The sequence below is a fragment of the Hibiscus syriacus genome, unplaced genomic scaffold (assembly GCF_006381635.1).
Source record: "Hibiscus syriacus cultivar Baekdansim isolate YM2019G1 unplaced genomic scaffold, ASM638163v2 tig00116984_pilon, whole genome shotgun sequence".
Taxonomy (NCBI): Eukaryota; Viridiplantae; Streptophyta; class Magnoliopsida; order Malvales; family Malvaceae; genus Hibiscus; species Hibiscus syriacus.
This window is the reverse complement of record NW_024063507.1, coordinates 1704533-1725276: the sequence shown is the minus strand read 5'-3', so window position 1 is coordinate 1725276 and position 20744 is coordinate 1704533. Positions and strand designations below refer to the sequence as shown.

Below are 20744 nucleotides of genomic sequence, written 5' to 3'. Positions count from 1 at the left end.
TTATGTATTCGACCACCGTTAAAATTTTGCGGGACACCACCTAGATATTCCTAGCACAAAGTATTCCGGTTACCGTGCGCCATCCCTGAAATCACATCTCCATCCACCGAAAACCCCATGCATGAAAACATCCTCAAGCTATGTGACTGAATCCAACCTCTACTAAATACGACCAGACACGAGTTGTATCGCTAACTTAAGGTTCCGGATAAAAGGATCTATACGGTCGCATCGCTCTCCTAAATATTAATAATTACAAAATTAATTTATAAACTAATAATAAAAATTAAATAAATAAATTATTACTAATAATTTAAATTAATTTAAAATATAAAAATGTTACCATATCAGCATAATGTCTAGATATATGATTTTCATCCAACGACCGCTTCCATTTTATAACTGCAAAATTTTTTAATTAAATAAATATTAGAAATTTTAAATTAAATAAATACTAACAAAATATTAAATATAATAAATATATCTTAAAGAGCTATAAGAGATTTAAGAGTATTTGAGAGAAGTTGAGAGGATTTGGTTTGATGAAAATGATTGAGAATAGAGGTATTTATAGGTGGGATGGGGGAACGGCGTGGGAGACGGATTTAACGCGAAGGCGCGGCCCATGCACCTCGCTATTCTGATGCGTGTCAAAATGTCAGAAAGCGCGACCCACGCTGTCAAAATGTAAAACGCGACCCATGCATCGCGCATTTCCCAGCGTGGCGCCATGTCAGTATAAGGCGCGGTGCATGGGCCTCCTTACCCTACGTGACGCCACATCAGCGTAAGGCACAGTACATGGCCAAGCCTTTCTGTAAAGGTGTTAGATCGGGAAATAAAGTTACGTGGGTGTCTGACATGGAAATAAAGATTATTAGGGTGATTGTTTTGGGAATTCATCGTTTAAGTTTCAGGGTTTATAATGAGAGATATAAATGAGATGGGCTCCGATTACACGCGTGGTTTCCTCGTCTGCAGCTGTGATTTCGGATTCGATTTCATTGTTAGTAATTTCTCTGACGAACTTCTAAGGAATGAGATTATGGGTGAACCCTCTGACTGCGCTCCAGACGGTGAGGTTGCACCATCATCGCTGATTGGGCTAACCATCGCAAGAGACGCCGAGAGGATATCAAGAAGAAAAATGGATTGTTTAAGTTTCCCCTTGATTCTTTCGTTCTAAATGTTCCTCATTGCTTCTGTTTGGTTAGCCGGGAAATGAAAAAAACATTTAAAAAAAAATACATTGCAGTTTACTTCGCGACTAAGCCATTCTTTGTGAACCGAAAGTGAATATAAATGAAGTTAGGGCTCTACTAGTTTCTGGGAAATTGGGAAGTTTTAGAGGAAACTTTATCAAGAAATTTGTACTTGTTTGACAATTTTGTGAATAAATAAGTGCCGAAGATAGCTTTTCTGGTTGGGACAAGGAATTCAAAGGGTTGGCTTTCAATTATCTTGTTCATACTCTTTTGTGCTCACTTGTTTTTATCCATATTCAGTGTTCCATGCATATTCATGGTTAATCTTGTGACTTTATTTCTTGTACATGGAGGACTGTTTTTATTTGTAGACACCTTTTGTCCGGATTTTAAAAAATATATTATTATTTATTATTTATTATTATTTAGTATTATTATTATTATTATTTATAATATTTTATTATTTTGCAGGGTCCATTTCCACTAACTACCCAACATCCTCCACTACTCCGATAACCCCTTAACTTCAACTCCTCATCTCACATTTTTTGCTGGAAAGTGGGGTGAGGTTTTCATCTGAAGAAAAGGACCTTGGGAGCACAAGGTTTTTTTATTTAAAGGAGAGGACATGCATAAACGGGAGGGGGTCACTTATGGTCTTCATCGAACGTCTCGAATTAACCAAATACCAACAGTCCATGCTCTCTTTAATTCTTATCAAGTTCCGATCCTCCAATCAACTTACAAAGCTCTAAAACAAAAGGAAACCGAAAGAAACTTTTGCCTCCACTACTTCCATTGAAGCATATCCACAAGCACGTGACAGCCATGGCAGAAGAAGGACCAGATGATCGATGGTTGTGGTAGAGTCAGTAACCATGGCGAAAAAATAAAAAAAACAGGAGGGGAAATTGAAGAAAAAAAGAGGGAGAGAGGAAAATGTCATCTCCCAAGTCCGATGTACGAGATGCTGAATTCAATTCGATATCGACTTTGAGGAACCGGAGTTGGACTTAAACCCGAAAATGGATACAGATGATTTTATGACTAGAGCACCATTCCATTTGGGAATGGATTTGTGAATAACCATTTCCCACTTTCAAGGCTAGATGAATGTTTCGAGGAAGATGAGGGGAATGAAGAGGAAGTCGAGCAGCAGTAATGTTCATCCGCTTTCAAAGCCCTTGAAACATCCCATCAATTTCAAAGCTATCAATGTCACTCAAAAACACCATTTAGGTGACAAAAGCCAGAAGTACTTCTAACTTTCTGGAACAAAACAAAATGGTTATCTCAATAGCTCGTCCTGCCATCGGTGCAAATGAACAGCTTCTGTTGAAAATTCAAATCACATGGGCTGCTAAATAATAAAGTAGCAGTCGCTGCTTAAAAAAATGAAAAATTATTTTTAGACTTTAGGGTATTTTTAAATAAATCCCTAAATTTTAACTATAAATATCCTAATTCATTTAGTTTCAAAATTATCCCAAAATCTTCTAGTTCTCTCTTAAGTGTGTTTTGTAAACACCTGTAATTTTTCTCTTTAGTAAAAGATCTGCAGTCCGGGACGTAAGCACAATTGGCTGAACTCCGTTATCAATTTTTCGGGTATTATTTTTCTTTTTATTTCGTATTCTCACTAATCTGGCTATAGGAAAATTACTTGTTACTCGTTTTTCCCAACAACTGGTAATCAGAGCTTTTGGTGTGAATTTTGTCAATTTTTTGTGAGATTACTATTCACATGAATAGTGAATTTGTGAATAGTAAAATTTGTCGGCGATACGAATTTGTCGACTGAGGTGTTTTAATACACGGTGGTTCGAAAGAATTGTCAGAAACGATCCGAAGAAGCCAGATTCGAGTGGGAGCGATGGCTGCAGACAAGGGAATGTGAAATTGAAAAGTTCGATGGTGCGGACTTTGGCTTTTGGAAGATGTAGATCGAAGATTTTCTGTACCAGAAAAATCTATATCAACCCTCTCAGGAAAGCAACTAGAGGGCATGAAGAATGAAGTCTGGGCTCTTCTCGACCGACAAGCCCTCGAGTTATCCTACTAACGTTGTCCCGAAATGTTGATTTCAACATAGCAAAGGAAAAGACCACGGCGGTCTTATGACGGCTCTCTCCAGTATGTATGAGAAGTCATCGCCTCAACAAAGTTCATTTGATGAGGCGATTATTCAATTTGCGGATGACGGAAGGGCATCAGTGGCTTAACACCTGAATGAACTCAACACAATCACAACCCAGTTCAGTTCCGTGGAAATTGAATTCGATGAAGTTCGAGCTTTAATTCTCTTATCACCTCTACCAGACAGTTGGAATGCTACTGTTACAGTAGTTAGCACTCGTCGGGAAATAGTAAATTGAAATTCGACGATGTTCGGGATCTGGTACTGAGCGAAGAAATTCGACGGAGAATTGGGTGAAGCATCAACCTCCTCAGCCTTGCACACGGAATCCAGGGGGAGAACTTCAGAAAGAAATTCAAATCGTGGCAGATCGAAATCTAGACAGGGAAAATCAAGAACGGAAAGAAAGATTTTACCTGTTATAATTGTGACAACAAGGGTCACTTTAAAAGGGATTGCGAGACACTGAAGAAAGATATCAGCGCACAGGAATCTGCAAACATGACAGATGAGAAAGGTGATGCCATGATTCTAAGCGTCAACAGTCCGATTGAATCCGGATCTTGGATTTAGGGGCATCTTTCCACTCCACCCCATGCCGAGAAATCATGGAGAACTATGTCAGTGGTGATTTTGGGAAGGTTCATCTAGCTGATGATGAAACCTTGAAGATCGTCAGAAAATGAGACATCCGACTAAAGCTGCCAAACCAGACCACCTGGAAGCTGAAAGGAGTAAGACATATTCCTGGCCTCAAAGAAATCTGATTTATGTAGGACAGCTTGATGGAGAAGGATATAGTAACTTTTTCAGGCTGTGAATGGAAGATTACCAAATGAGCACTCGTCATTGCTCGTGGTAAGAAAACTAGTACTCTCTATAACCTCAAATTTAGAGAATCATTACAGTAGTAGATACTGATGGAAAATCAAACCTATGGCACCAAAGGCTTGCCCATATGAGCGAGAAAGGGATGAAGACACTTTATCAAAAGGGAAGCTATCGGATCTAAAGAATGTAGATGTCGGACTATGCGAGGATTGCATCTTTGGCAAACAAAAAAGTCAGTTTTGCAAAGATTGGCAAGACACCCAAGACGGAAAGGTTAGAGTTGGTTCATACTGATATGGGGACCATCTCCAGTCCATCTCTTGCAGCTCACTATATGTCACCTTCATCGATGATTCAACAAGGAAGGTGTGGGTTTATTTTCTGAAGAAAATCAGAAGTCTTTGATACCTTCAGAAAATGGAAGGCCATGGTGGAAAATAAGACTGGTTTGAAAGTCAAGCGGTTAAGGTTTGACAATGGAGGAGGTACAAAAATAGTATATACAAGATTTCTGTGCAAACAATGGGATCAAGATGGAGACAACAGTTCCCATGACACCACAACAAAATGGCGTAGCAGAGCGCATGAACAGAACTCTGAATGAACGTGCCAGAAGCATGAGGATACATGCCGGACTACCCAAATTTCTATGGGCTGAAGCTATCAACACTGCAGCTTACCTGATCAACCGTGGCCCTTAGTTCCTTTGGATGGCAGAATACCAGAGGAAGTTTGGAGCAAGAAAGAAATAAACCTTTCACACTTAAGAGTGTTTGGTTGTATTTCTTATGTACACGTAGACTCTGCTGAAAGAAGTAAACTTGATGCTAAGTCCAAAAAATGTGCCTTTGTTGGTTATGGCGTAATGAGTTCGGTTACCGGTTTTGGGACTATGAAAATAGAAAGATCATCAGAAGCAGAGATGTCATTTTCAATGAGAATGTGATGTACAAAGACAGGTCAACTGTAGAATCAAGTAGCTCAAATACCAAAGCTAAAACAAAGGAATTTGCTGAGTTCGAGGAGATTTCTAGAAATGATGTTCAGATCAATCCTGAAGCAGTTCAAGAAGAACCAGACACACTGGAATTAAGACGCTCCTCCAGAATTCCTAAACCAACCCAACGGTATTCTCCTTCTTTGTACTACTTGTTGCTGACTGACAATGGTGAACCAGAGTGCTATGATGAAGCAATGCAAGTGGAGGATTCAGTCAAGTGGGAGTCTTCCATGAAAGATGAGATGGACTCGCTTATGTCAAATCAGACGTGAGAATTAGCTGAATTACCACCAGACAAGAAGCACTCCACAACAAGTGGATTTATAGGATCAAACAATAGGATGATGGGAGCAAACGCTACAAAGCAAGATTGGTTGTCAAAGGTTTCAGCAAAAAAGGTATTGACTACAATAAATTTTCTCTCCAGTCGTGAAACTGTCTACAATCAGATTGGTGTTGAAAATTGTAGCTGTAGAGAATTTACATCTTGAGCAGTTAGATGTAAAGGCAGCTTTCCTTCATGGTGATTTGGAGGAAGAAATCTATATGAGGCAGCCAGAAGGCTTCATAGAGGCAAGCAAAAAAACCTGGTATGCAGGTTAAAGAAGAGCTTGTATGGTTTAAACAAGCTCCTAGACAGTGGTACAAGAAGTTCGATAGTTTCATGAGTAGCAGTGTTTTACTAGATGCCAAGCAGATCATTGTTGCTACATCAAGAGGTTCGACAATAGCTTCATTATTGTATTGTTGTACGTTGATGACATGCTCGTTGCAGGTTCAAACATGCAAGAGATTATAAACTTGAAGTAAAAATTGTCAAAGCAGTTTGCTATGAAGGATCTGGGCACTGCAAAGCAGATTCTTGGGATGAGGATTAAGAGAGACACAAAGTCAGGGACTTTGATATTATCACAGGCTGAGTACATCAACAAAGTACTCTCCAGGTTCAACATGCAAAATGCTAAACCAGTAAGTACACCTTTAGGTGTTCATTTCAGACTCTCCAAAAACAGTCACCAAAGACGGAAGAACGTGCACACATGGTGAAGGTGTCGTATGCCTCAGTAATTGGAAGTATGATGTATGCCATGGTTTGTACAAAACCAGATATTGCTTAAGCAGTTGGAGCTGTTAGCAGGTACATGAATAATCCGGGCAAGGTACACTGGGAAGCAGTCAAATGGATCCTCAGATATCTGCGGGGTACCACAAACAAAGCACTTTGTTTCAAAGGTGGAGATACGATACTGACAGGCTATGTAGATGTTGACTTAGCCGGAAAGGTCGACATCAGAAGGAGCACTACAGGGTATGTCTATACTCTAGGAGGAACTGCAGTGAGTTGGGTTTCTCAACTACAGAAGATAGTTGCTCTCTCCACAACTGAAGCAGAATATGTTGCTGTTACAGAAGCCAGGAAGGAGATGGTTTGGCTCCAAAGTTTCTTGGAAGAGTTAGGCAAGAACAAGAAAACAATGTCTTGTATTGCGATAGTCAAAGTGTTATACATCTAGCAAAGAATCCGTCTTTTCATTCCAGGACGAAGCATATACAATTGCGATATCATTTTATCCGTTCTCTTCTGGAAGATGGGATTTTGAAACTTGAAAAGATCAGTGGAGCTCAAAATCCGACAGACATGTTGACAAAGACGGTGACCACGGACAAACTGAAGTTTTGTTCAACTTTAGTTGGCATGCTAGACTAACAAGACCAGAAATGCTGCTGCATTGATCAAGGTGTGAAGACATATTAAAATCATTCTTCAAGTGGGAGATTGTTGAAAATTCAAAGCACATGGGCTGCTAATATAATAAAGTAGCAGGCGACTGCTTAAAAAAATGGGGAAATTATTTGTAGTCATTAAACTTTAGGGTATTTTCAAAGATTAGTCCCTAAGTTCCTCTCCTTCGTGTGTGTTTTGTAAACACTTGTAATTTTTTTTCTTTAGTAAAAGATCTGCAGCAGTCCGGAGACTTAAACACAATTAGCTGAACTCCGTTATCAATTTTTCGAGTATTATTTTTTCCGCTTTTATTTCGTATTCTAACTAATTTGACTATAAAAAATTACTTCTTACTCTTTTATTTTCCAACAGCTTTCAGGAAGGGTGAGCTTTGCGACTCTAGCAGACATGAACCCGACGTTCGAGAAACTAAAATCCGTTACTTTACGCCAGAAGCATATACAGAGGATCGGTACTTCATGCCAGTTTGATATGTCGATATACCCCCAGGTGTCGAGTTTTCTAGAAGATGAAAGAAGGAGCTGTAGATTTGTTTGCAGTTTGGTAACGAAGCATTTGTTAGGGACCTGGGAATGTTGTTTTGGGGCCCACGTGCTTGACACATGGCAATGTGCAAGGGTTTGTGACAGTTGCAAAACAGTTTTGCAAAAGGTTCCTTAGTTGAAGATTATTATATTTTTGCAATATTCAGTATAAAATGGAAGATTGATTGTCAAGCTTTTGGGGTCCTGTCACATCCACTGACTGGTGTAAGAAAAACTATGTTCACTCGTCTTACATTGCTGAGATTTTTTTTACACAATATCCAATGTCCCAGACATTCTTTTGGCACTCATTGGCCTTGTAAATGCCTTGAGACATCGATTCGAGAAGAAGGTCTCTCACTTACACACACTTTCACATTCCTTCTTCATTTCTTAACGTATATTCTTCCTGTTTATATTTATGTTGAATTAGAATCTGATTGTTACTGGTGATTTTAGAATATGATTCTTCATTTTGATTACAAATAGTTTAATGTTGAATGTTTGCCTAGTCTAGCGTATAAATGTGCTGAAATCACAATTTCATGCTAATTCATGTAGAAGCATTTATTCCTAATGATCTAACATAACATTTGCAATCCTTTTGTGAGTCCATTGTGCGGTTGGATCGGATTAGCCCATTATGTAGTTATATGTTTACTTATGTGACTTTCTTGTTAGGCTAAGGTTTTTTTTATTTAATATTTTCGATCCTTTTTTTAGGAGAATTTCAATCAATTGAAGGTAATTATTTTGAATTAAATTTTTAAATTTTGATTTAAATTTTAATTTTCGTGATTAAGACAACCGACGAATTAAACCGGTACCGAAAGGACAGTTCACGGGTGCTAATCCTTCCTTCATCGCAACCGACTCCCGAACTTGACACATTTCTAGTAAAACGCATATCAGGTAAGATGGTATCCAATCAGCCTAATTTTTTTTAAAATGATCGGTGCGACTCCAATTCGTTTAGTCCAAGTTAAAGCCCAATTCCGGGCCCAACCGAAAGACGGCCACGACAGCTTGGCGACTCCACTGGGGACAGGTAAGTGAGTCAGGCCAGAATTAATTTTTGGTTGTCTATTTATGAGAAAATAATAAATTTTAATTTTAATTTATTTATTCAATTCAAATTATTTATCTTTGATTATTTTTCAAATAAATAGTTGTACTGACGTTTTTTCAAAGATTTCAGATTTTCAAAATTTTCATCTCAAGCTCTATACCCGAGCTTCGAACCCTGTTTAAGTGGGGGTGAAAGCGACGCCTTCGTGAGAATTTATTCTCCGCGCAGGCCTAGCAAGTAGCCTTCGGGATTCATATATCTTATGTCTTCGTGTAAATTTATTCACCGTGCGGGCATAAGGGAATGTATCCTCTCGAGTTTAACTTAGTCCACATGAGCTTGTAATGTGCTTAGGACTAAGGATCTGGCAAGCCCAAGGGACACCAGCAAGGAGAACTCGGATACCTTTTTTAGAACCTAAACTGGGAGACTACAGGGAATTAGAGCACACCCAAAACCTCATTGCAAACCTTAGGCTACTTTTTTTTTATTTCCTGCTTTATTTTTTTTCAAAGCATGTGAACTAGAAATTTATGTGTTAGTACTTGTTCAAGATCAACATGCGAGATAGAGATCATGTCCGGGTATGAATTAAAGCATGTGGGTAGATATGTGGGATAAGATTTTTTTTATTTTTTTTCTATTATCCTTATCTTACTAACCTTTTTCCTTTAATTTTTATTTTCTTTTACTTTATGTTTTATCATTTACATCATTCAAAAGAGGTGTTGATCCACCAAAAACGTGTTCGTTAACCATAAATAATTTGCATTAATGGACAAAGGGGTTATAATACAAGAGATGAAAAGATCGAAGGTCCGACTATAGTCAGAAAAGACTCGTGTCAAGAAAATGCGATGCCCGCGATCGAGGAGTACACTACTTTGTTGCATGGTGAAGGACTCATAATGGTTTACACTGTGCACACCAAAAACCAACTTTTTGAGCTGTCAAAGGTTGTAGGGCAAGACGAGAAAAAAGTAATTGACCTGAAGAGTCCCTTCAAAGATAACATGCCACTGTTGACAAATACAAGAAGCAAACAAGTGAGTTTTTTCCCTTCAATGGAGGCTTCCAAAGGCGCTTTCGTTGAGGGCAGACTCAGCAAACCAAAGATGCAACCATTCAAGACTTCTTGGGATAAGTGCAGCTCGTCACTTGCACAGTTTAGCTAGAGAAGCCAAAATGGATTGATAGGGTATTCAACCGGTGACAGAAAAAAGGCGGAAGACGAATCAACCTGTCAGAAGTTGTTCGGGGTCTATATCTTTCAAATATTTTTGTCTCCTAAGAAATAACACTTTTGTCCCCAATAAGGATTATTTATAATAACAGACACATTTTTAGATCAATGCCACAACATTGCATGCATGCATTCCTTCATATTTCACATTATTATTATTTATTTATTTCTCCTCTTTTTTTGTTACATTCACATGTCTCATAAAAAATGGGAACATTTCGATCCTATTCCTATGACTTACAAAAAACTTTACCAATAACTTTTTGACACTCACGTAGTGTCGCCATACCCGGTGGAACCCATGAAGCCCCATACCCCATGTGGTATGATGAGAACGCTCATTGTGAATATCATGCCGGTGTCTCAGGGCACACTCTCGAGAACTACTTCACATTCAAGAGAATCACGCAGAAGATGTGTAACAAGAATTGGATCGATTTCAACAACTCGGAGGCATCCAAGTGAGGAGGAAGATAATTTCATCATTTGCAGTATCCCGTTTAGACTTGTTTTTTTTTGAACTTTTCTCATACTTCTTTTGGTAACTTGCTTTTGAACTTTGACATATTTCTTTTTATGAGGATATTTCAACGAATTTATGTTGAACATTAAATCAAATTTACAACTTGAAATTCTTTGAATATCAGCTGGATTAAAAAACTCCATAAATGATTCAGAGTTACATATTTTTGATGAAGTAACAAAACAAGGACTTTACCCCGAAAGGCCCGAACACCATACATTTTCCTTACAGGAATCGATATAGCCTTCTACTCTCATAAAAGAATGAAAAGAGGCTTGGTATTAGATGTGCATAGGTGTGGACAACATGGGGAATCTTTTGCATATGACATTTCTATACTTTTTGTTTAAAACGTTCAATGATCATGATCTTTACAGATGGAATAGTAGAGTAGGTGAATCTAGTTTAGGTCAATCGCTTGGAAATTGAACTCTAAAGATAAAATTTTTGACTTTCAACAAACACCTAGACTATAACAGGTTCTTCTTGATAATCTTAAGAAATTAAATCCGTAAAAACGGATCTATTCCGCTAAGGCAATTGGTTATAGAGGAAACTCGAAAGCCCTGGCTTTATGAATAGATTGCATTCAAACATGACATTACTCAGACACTTGGCAACTCGGTGTTTGCTCCACTGCTATTGTCAAGCTAAAGACTTTGTGATGAGATGAACCCTTCAGTTAACCTGATAAAAGTGATTATAATATTAAGCTTTCCCTCTAAAGTAATTGGTTAAACGCCCCAGCTTTATGGATTTGGCTAGCCAGACAATGGCAAATTAAATCAAATTTATCTAAACAATAAATTTTCGGTAATGATGGACTAAGGGAGTTAAGAACACTTATTATAGTCAATTTCACATGAGCACTCAGGAATTTCATTTTTAGACCGATATTTCCGCACTACCATTGTTAGAGGAGTCTACAAAGCTTGAACAAATGGAAGATTTCAGAGGACTGAAATAGAAGGTCTAGTAATTGATTATGCTAGTTGCGTTATTTTGTCCGCATCCAATTAAAATACCAAGCCAAGAAATAGGGGCATGTTGCGATATTCAAAACGACGGAGAAAAAACAACATTTTGGTGGCCAAAACCTTAGAAGATAGGAAGCCAACCTAAAACTAACTTATCAATTTTGGATATTTGTCAAAGAGTTATAAATCTGAAAGCGATAAAGAGTTATTGATTCTTTTGATATTCTTTGAACTCATTTTATGATTTGATTCGTTTGCGAGCCTGAATTAAGGGGCAATGTTTTACAGAATTCTTATATTTTTATCTTTTTTTTCTCTTCCCCCTAAAATAAGAGAAAGGAGAAAAACATTTTCAAACAGGAAAGTCTCAAATGTGAAAGGTCCTGGAAGGTGCTAAGGCTCATTTTGCCTCTATTGAAGAAAGAACAAACTATGCCAAATTTCAAGCATTTCACAAGACAATCAGTTCGAGATATGAGAAAGAACTTGTGATATTACCAATAACCTGAGAAGAAAATGGGGCATGGTCGATTCCAAGGACAAGACCAGCAGACGGAAATGAGGCTCTATCCAAGAGATAAAACAGAATTAATTCATGTTACATGCTTCTTAGACACACTAAAGAGCATCACATTTATTATTTTTTTAGCATACATATTTTTTTGCGGCTTTTTGAGTCAAGTTTCAACTTCAAGACGAAAGATACTCGATTCAAAAGCACATTCAAAAGTTGATGGTGATTGCTTGACCTCACAGCGAAGGGGCGACGTTTTGACGACAAACAACTTTCCAAATCTCGTTCAGAGTCAATTTCAACTTCACAACGAAGGATATTGAACTCGAAACGACACAATTTGTTTGAAATTGGATTTCAACTCCATGACGGAGGATATTCAACTCAAAACCAACTTTCTCAAGATTGGATTTCAACTTCACGACAGAGGATATCCAATTCAAGGCTCAACTTCACGACGAAGAGGCCATCCACGATTTCAACTCCACAACGGAGGATATCGTGCCCTCAAATCCACGATTTCAACTTCACGGCAAATGATCGTGCCCATCTACACAAAATGGATTTCAACTTCACGACGAAGGATATCCAATTCAACTCACACGGCGAATGGGCTTCCTAGTTGCATTCAGAGCCAATTTCAACTTCATGACGAATGATATTGGACTCGAAACAATACAAGTTTGGATTTAACTTCACGACGAAGGATATTCAAGTCAAGGATCAACTTTACAACAAGAGGCCATCCACGATTTCAACTTCACGGTGAATGATATCGTGCCAACTCTATATTGGATTTCAACTTCACGACGAATGATATCCAATTCAAAACTCAACTTCAGGGCGAAGGGCTTCCCAGTTTCATTCAGAGCCAATTTCAACTTCACGGCGAAGGATATTGGACTCGAAGCAACATTCATATTTAGATTGGATTTCAACTTCACGTCGAAGGATATCCAATTCAAGGCTCAACTTCACAACGAAGGGGCCATCCACGGTTTCAACTTCACGACGAAAGGAATCGTGCTCACCACAACATTCATCTTTAGATTGGATTTCAACCACAACGAATGATATCCAATTCAAAGCTCAACTCAGATCTTTTCATCACTTATGACAGTGTTGTCCCCCAAATCAAATCAGAAAAAGGAAAACCGGACAAAAAACTGGTTGTCTTTTTTTCGTCTTTGTCATACCTTGTTAACACAAGAATGTGCAGAGGGGCAGCTGTAGACACCGTTTTTGTTCTGGTTTAAATATATATTTATTATTATTATTATTATTAGTATTTATTATTATTTTTATTATTTTGCAGGGCCCATTTCCAACAAACTACCCAACATCTTCCACTACTCCCACAACCACCTTAACTTCAACTCCTCATCTCACATTTTTTGCAGGGGGAAATGGGGTGAGGTTTTCAGTTGAAGAAAAGACCTTGGGAGCACAAGTTTTTTATTTAAAGGGGACTGCACAAATGAGACGGGGTCACACTTATGGATCTTCATCGAAACGTATCGAATTAACCAAACACCAACAGTCCATGCTCTCTTTAATTTCTTATCAAGTTTCGATCCTCCAATCAACTTACGGAGCTCTAAAACAAAAGAAAACCGAAAGAAACTTTCGCCTCCGCTACTTCTATTGAAGCATATCCACAAGCATTATATTATTTATTTATTTATTATTATTTTTAGTATTATTATTTATTATTAATATTTTTATTATTTTACAGGGCCCATTTCTAACAAACTACCCAACATCTTCCACTACTCCTACAACCACCTTAACTTCAACGCCTCATCTCACGTTTTTTTGCTGGAGAAAATGGGGTGAGGTTTTCAGCTGAAGAAAAGGACCTGGGAGCACAAGTTTTTTTTTTTAAAGGGAGGACATGCACAATCGAGAGGGGTCACACTTATGGATCTTCATCAAAACGTCTTGAATTAACCAAACACCAAGAGTTCATGCTCTCTTTAATTTCTTACCTAGTTCCGATCCTCCAATCAACTTACGGAGCTCTAAAACAAAAGGAAATCGAAAGAAACTTTCGCCTCCGCTACTTCCATTGAAGCATATCCACAAGCATTTGGCAGCCATGGCAGAAGACGGAACAAGATGATCGATGGTGGTGGTCGAGTCAGTAACCAAGGTGAAAAAAAATAAAACAAGAGGGGGAAATTGAAGAAAAAAAGAGGGAGAGAGGAAACTGTCATCCCAAGTCCGATGTGCGAGATGCTGAATTCAAATTCGATATCGACTTTGAGGAACCGGAGTTGGACTTAAACCCGAAAATGGCTACGATGATTTTATGACTAGAGCACCATTCCATTTGGGAAATGGATTTGTGAATAACCATTTCCCACTTTCAAGGCTAGATGAATGTTTCGAGGAAGATGAAGAGGGAAATGAAGAGGAAGTCGAGCAGCAGTAATGTTCATCCGCTTTCAAAGCCCTTGAAACAATCCCATCCATTTCAAAGCTATCAATGTCACTGAAAAACACCAGCTTAGGTGACAAAAGCCAGAAGTACTTCAACTTTCTGGAACAAAACAGAAAATGGTTATCTCAATAGCTCGTCCTGCCATCGGAGTGCAAATGAACAGCTTCCAGGAAGGGTGAGCTTTGTGACTCTAGCCGACATGAACCCGACGTTCGAGAAACTAAAATCCGTTACTTTAAGCCAGAAGCATATACAGAGGATCGGTACTTCATGTCAGTTTGATATGTCGATAACCCCTAGGTGTCGAGTTTACTGGAAGATGAAAGAAGGAGTGAGGATTTGTTTGCAGTTTGGTAACGAAGCATTGTTAGGGACACGTGCTTGACACATGGCAATGTGCAAGGGTTTGTGACAGTTGCAAAAACATTTTTGCAAAAGGTTCCTTAGTTGAAGATTATTATATTTTTGCAATATTCAGTATAAAATGGAAGATTGATTGTCAAGCTTTTGGGGTCCTGTCACATCCACTGACTGGTGTAAGAAAAACTATGTCATCGTCTTACATTGCTGAGTTTTTTTTTTACACAATATCCAATGTCCCAGACATTCTTTTGGCACTCATTGCCACATTCCTTCCTTTCTTAACGTATATTTCTTCCTGCTTATATTTATGTTGAATTACAATCTGATTGTTACTGGCGATTTATTAGAATCTGATTCTTCATTTTGATTACAAATAGTTTAATGTTGAATGTTGCCTAGTCTAGCGTATAAATGTGCTGAAATCACAATTTCATGCTAATTCATGTAGAAGCATTATTCCTAGTGATCTAACAGAACATTTGTAATCCTTTTGTGAGTCCCTTGTGCGGGTTGGATCGGATTAGCCCGGATTATGTAGGTTATATGTTTACTTATGTGGCTTCTTGTTAGGCTAAGGTTTTTTATCTAACGTTTTCAATTTTTTTAGGGGAATTTCAATCGATTGAAGGTATTTTTGAATTAAATTTTTAATTTTGATTTAAATTTTAATTTTCGCGATTAAGACAACCGATGAATTAAAACGGTACCGGAAGGATTGTTTAAGGGTGTTAATCATTCTTTGACTGCAACCGTCCCGAACTCGACATATTTCTGGTAAAACGCATATCAGGTAAGATTGTGTTCGATCAGCCTAAAATTTGTTTTTTAAAATGATCGGTGGCGACTCCAATTCATTTAAATTAAGTCGAAGCCCAATTCCGGGCCCAACCGAAAGACAACCGCGACATATTATAGGCTAGTTTTTAAACCTTTTTTCATTTTTTTAATTCCCTTTTGTAGCTTTGGCTCCTAGTTATGTCCTGATGAGCAGGTTTTAATTGACAACCAACCTGATATGGATGCTGTGGTATGTGAAAATCAAGATGAGGAGACGGTTGCAATGATTGAAGAAACACAATTAGGTATTGATTTGCTCTGACAACATACTATATGATTCATTTACTGTTTGTATTTGTTTTTATGCTTAAAACTCTGGGAAATTTCACTTGAACATGGTTACCAAGTGATTTTTACTGAATTACATTAAGCAAACACAACTTTTAGAAACTTGGATGCAGAATTTGTCTTATTAAAGGTGAATTTGTTTTATTCCAATGTAGTATGGTTAAAAGAGGATTTATTTGTTATTTTTTTTATTTCTTACATAATACTATAAATAGGATTTTAGTTTATCAATTTGAATTTGTACGCCTTGTTGCCATGACTGCATATCCCTCGCTGTTGTTTGTTTCAACTTGGAGTCAGCATTTTTATCTTCTTGAACTTTTGTAGGCGATGAGTATGCAATTAATAATGAATCAAGTTGGAACATGGATTGTTCTACGGTTTTGAGAGTTAAAACATTGCATATCAGCTCTCCCATTCTTCTACAAGGTAAGATTTGTAATTAATAATAATTGATTTTTAAAAGAGAAAGGTGAAAAATATATTGTGTTTCTATAATTTAAATATAGTTTATAAGAATATTTGTGACCCCTCTCTTTATGGGTAATTGCTTAAATTACTTGTTTATTCATTAACTCTAGCTTTTCTCAAATCGGATGAGAGAGTCAGAGCAACATGTAACCTTAAGAATTAGTGCCTTTGGTATACATAATCTTCAATTTATTGTTCTTGGTTATGTTAGTTATTCAAAAAGTTTTGAGCTGGAAAATTTGAAATGACAAAATTTTACGTTACTTTGATGTACAGAGGAAGCTGCCGTCATGGAACTTTTGAATTTTATGTATAGCAACAGCTTATCTTCCACCAGAGCTCCTGCCTTGCTTGATGTGCTGATGGCTGCTGATAAATTTGAGGTTGCCTCTCTCATGAGATATTGCAGCCGGCTATTGTGCAATTTGCCTATGACACCAGAGTCAGCTATGCTCTATTTGAATCTTCCATCGAGTGTTTTAATGGGCGAAGCTGTGCAGCCACTGATTGATGCTGCTAAACAGTATCTTGCCTGCCGTTGCAAGGACATTACCAAGTAAGCTCCTGTTCTTCATGCTCTTTTACATGAGTTGGTAGTTCATTGTAGCATTGCATGTAAGACAAAAACCTTAAGACATTCAATAAGACCTTTACATAGTCCTAGAATTATTCTTTTTCAAGCTATTCTCTGGTCTTATATTTTGAAAATGGTCATTTTCAACAATGGACAATAAGCTTTCATGTCCTTTTCAAAAAGAAGTGCAAAAAAGTTTAATGGCAACATAACAGTCTGAATAGTGAATTTACTTCTCTCTCTCTCTGTGTTGTAAAAGCAATAATTTTGCATATTTAGAGGGCTTAAATATGATTTTGCCACACCTTTTACCGGTTCCAAGAAGAGGTAATGGCTTTGCCGCTAGCTGGGATTGAGGCAATATTGTCCCGTGATGATCTGCAAGTTGCTTCTGAAGATGCTGTGTATGACTTCGTTTTCTTCCCTTATGACTTGCAGGAAGCTTAAGGTATTAATGATTTGATCATGAGCTTTCATCGAAGCTGTGCTCGAAGCCTCTTTTTGAAGGCTGAAGCCCCACATAGACAACGAAGCTTGGCTGCTGAGTCTGCCACCTTGATCCAACGCTTTATCGAGCGAATCAACATGTTAGAGTGGTTGATAGGTGATTTATAGTTATTATTTTATTTTAAATTGTTTCTTAGTTCTTAGTTTTTGTGGTTGATTTATTCTCTTTGATTTATTTTCTGTACAGGACACTAGAGTATGGAAATTGTACTTAAAGTATATAATTATATAGTTTTTTTTTTAATTTTTGGAATCAAGGTTGGATTAGTGGGCATAACTCCGAGTATGACGCATCTGACGAGGCATGAATCAACACCATCCAGAAGGTTCAGTCAGATTCTAGAAAGATAAATGAGTCTTTCGTGTTTCTGAAATTCGAATCCGAGTCAAACTCATATTTTTAGAATTTTAATTTAAATATTTTAAAAATTATATTTTATTTTTGTTTTAGTATTTTAGTTTAAATAATTTAATAACTATCATTAGGAATTATCTTTTAGGAAATATATTTTTCTTGTTTTTAATATTTTTGAAGGCTATAAAAACCCTCTCAGGGTAAGCCTAGAAACACATTCAGAAATCATTCTTTTCTTCTGGTTTATAAAAATTTCTTTCTTTTTCAATGTTCTTTGTTTTTTTCTTTAAGATGCTAAGTATGATTGTCATATTTAGTATTTCTCCATAGCCAATGTCTGAAGTGAGACTCAATCCTTATTATGAGAATTGAAAAAACTAAAATAACTTCGAGTTTTTCTCAATTTCTAGAGGAATAAGATTGGTAATCGGCATATCTTTTTAACATCAAAACGCTTTTTAAAAAAAGTCTACGTTGATTCGGAAGTTATTTTGATTTATAGTTGGGAGGGAGAATCAGCTGGTAGTAAGTTCGATTTCTTGTGAACACACTTAGCGACAATCCACTAAGGGAAATTGAGATCGGACTCGATTCTCATTGAGGTAACATAGTCCGAGTCGGGTTTCTCCATATCTATAAAACATGTTGGTGCTGACGACGATAGACGTAGTTAGTCTCCATAAAAGATTGATATCCAAAAATAGATTTTGGGTTATCAGTTTACAAGAGAGAAAAACAACTTACAGGGGTTGAACCCTGTAAACTGTAACCGACAAATGACAGAAGTAAAAATCTATTTTGATGATCAACTGGAATTTGAGGCAAAAGCTGAAACCCAAGGCTAATTTCACTATAAGTTTCACTTTATCTTAATTATTTTAAATTTAAATTATTTATTAATTTTATCCTTATCTTTTATTTAATTATTTATTAATTTTATCTTTTATTTTATTTTTAAACCCCTATTTAATATCATCCAAATTTCTATTTTATCTCATCTTTATCTAAATCAGAAAGTTCACTTCATCTTAAACACAAGAGTCTCTGTTGACCGACATTGCTTCCCTACTCTACTCTCTCTTATTATTTATATTATTAAAAAGCCAGAATTATTTTGACGGTAAAACAATGTCTGTCAGCGTAGAGTTTGAACTTCCCCGCCACACTGTATTGTGTACCTGGACTTGAAGAGGAGTAGTGCACAGTGTTCCCATTGGGACGAGTTGGTTCTCAGGCATTCTACCTGGGTGGACAAGGTTTCTCCTGTCAACACATTGCATCATGGACCAAAAGATCTCAATCCACTACTTCGGGTTGCTTTTAGAAATGCAGGAGAAGGGTTCAACCAGTTCATCAGTGGATTACGAATTTGCAGCCAGGTCTAGGCCAAGAGCCTTGTTCGTTAGCAAATAAGGGCAACTACACATTCACCGGTGGCAAGGCTGTTGTGGGAACCTGTTTGCCATGCCTTGAACATCATTCATGGATGAATACGGTTTTTACTTCGTACACGGTGTCTCCATCTTAGGACTGAGTTAACCATCAGGCACTAACCATATGGAGCTACTTTAGATGCACTAAGCCCCTTGTCGTTTTTACTTTGAGCAGACCAAAAATCGATATGTAGCAAGTAGAACAATGGGTTAGATCTAGAAATCAAAATGTGATACTAAGCCTTAAATAATAGTTTTAGTTTAGTTATCCGAAATTGAAAATCCTTGTTCAAGGTTCCATGGAAATATCGTATATAAATACACAAGCTGTTTCCACTCCAAATTACGCTAACTTAAGTTGTATATCGACTTGTTAAAATAGTGTTTTGTTCTTAGAGATTTTTGAATAGTTATGTTTACAAGATATGTATGTATATATTAATAATTAAAAATAGATAAATAAAATCAAAAGTAAATTATACATTTAGTAAATAAATTATAATTTTGATATATTTTAATACATAAACTTTAATTTTTTAAAATATATTTAAAGTTTAATTTGTTTCATTTAATACACTTGTTCAAATTCAATCTTAAGTTTTGAAAAAAAATGTGAAAGTTAATGTATTAAAACAAATCAAAATTAATAGTTTAGATATTAAACACATTAAACTTTCTAACAACAAATACTAAAATTAAACAAAAAATTAAACATTAATTATAACAGGGCGCTGTTAATGACAAAAGCAAGTTGACTTGTGGGACCAACAAAAAATCATTTTGTTTTAAAAAACTGTTTTTATTTGGGTAAACTAGTCGATCACTATTTGGATAATTATTTATTTTAATTAATGATGTTTGAAAAAATCACAAATCAATCATTAATATTCTTATTTGTTATAAAATGATTCTTCGATATTAACAACTATTAGTAAACGTAACGAAAATCACATCTAAATCGTTATCTATTGAGATCATATTTAAATCGTTTTGATAGAATTGGGGTTGTATCAAGAAATACGGACTAATATACGGTTAATATACGGCGTTACCAGAAACATAATAAGATACTTAACAAAGTCGGTTTAGCGCACTCATAAATGTTGAGTAATAATAATGTTGTAGGTGGAAATCATGAAGAAATATTAAAAAATTTAGCAACCGTCAAACTTAGCTTTTCGGTGTATCGATACTATTAAAATATGTATCGATACATAACAATATATTAGGTAAAAATATGATAAAACCGGTTCAATATGAAAAAATCGGTAAAGCGCTACCAGATATGTTGAAAGTATTGATTCCATTGAAATAAGTATTAACATTTTTAGAATTTAAGAGAAAAGCGTAATAACGTCTATAAAGTATCGATACATAACAATATAACAGGTAAAATTATGATAAAACCAGTTTCATAATGACAAAACTGGTAAAACCCTACCGGATATGTTGAAAGTATCGATTCCATTTAAATAAGTATCGACACTTTTGGAATTTAAAAGAAAAGCAGTAATAGCGCCTATAAAGTATCGATACTTTATAAAAATGTATCGATACATAACAATATAGCAGGTAAAAATATGACAAAACCGGTAAAGAGCTGCCGGATATGTTGAAAGTATCGATTTTATTCAAATAAGTATCGACACTTTTGAAATTTAAAAGAAAAGCAATAATAGCGCCTATAAAGTATTGATACTTTA

General features: G+C 36.5%; 1 pseudogene; it reads left to right on the top strand.

The window, feature by feature from the left end:
* The first annotated feature begins 943 nt into the window (after positions 1-943).
* LOC120192982 lies at positions 944-19161 on the top strand (annotated as a pseudogene).
* Positions 19162-20744: the final 1583 nt, after the last annotated feature.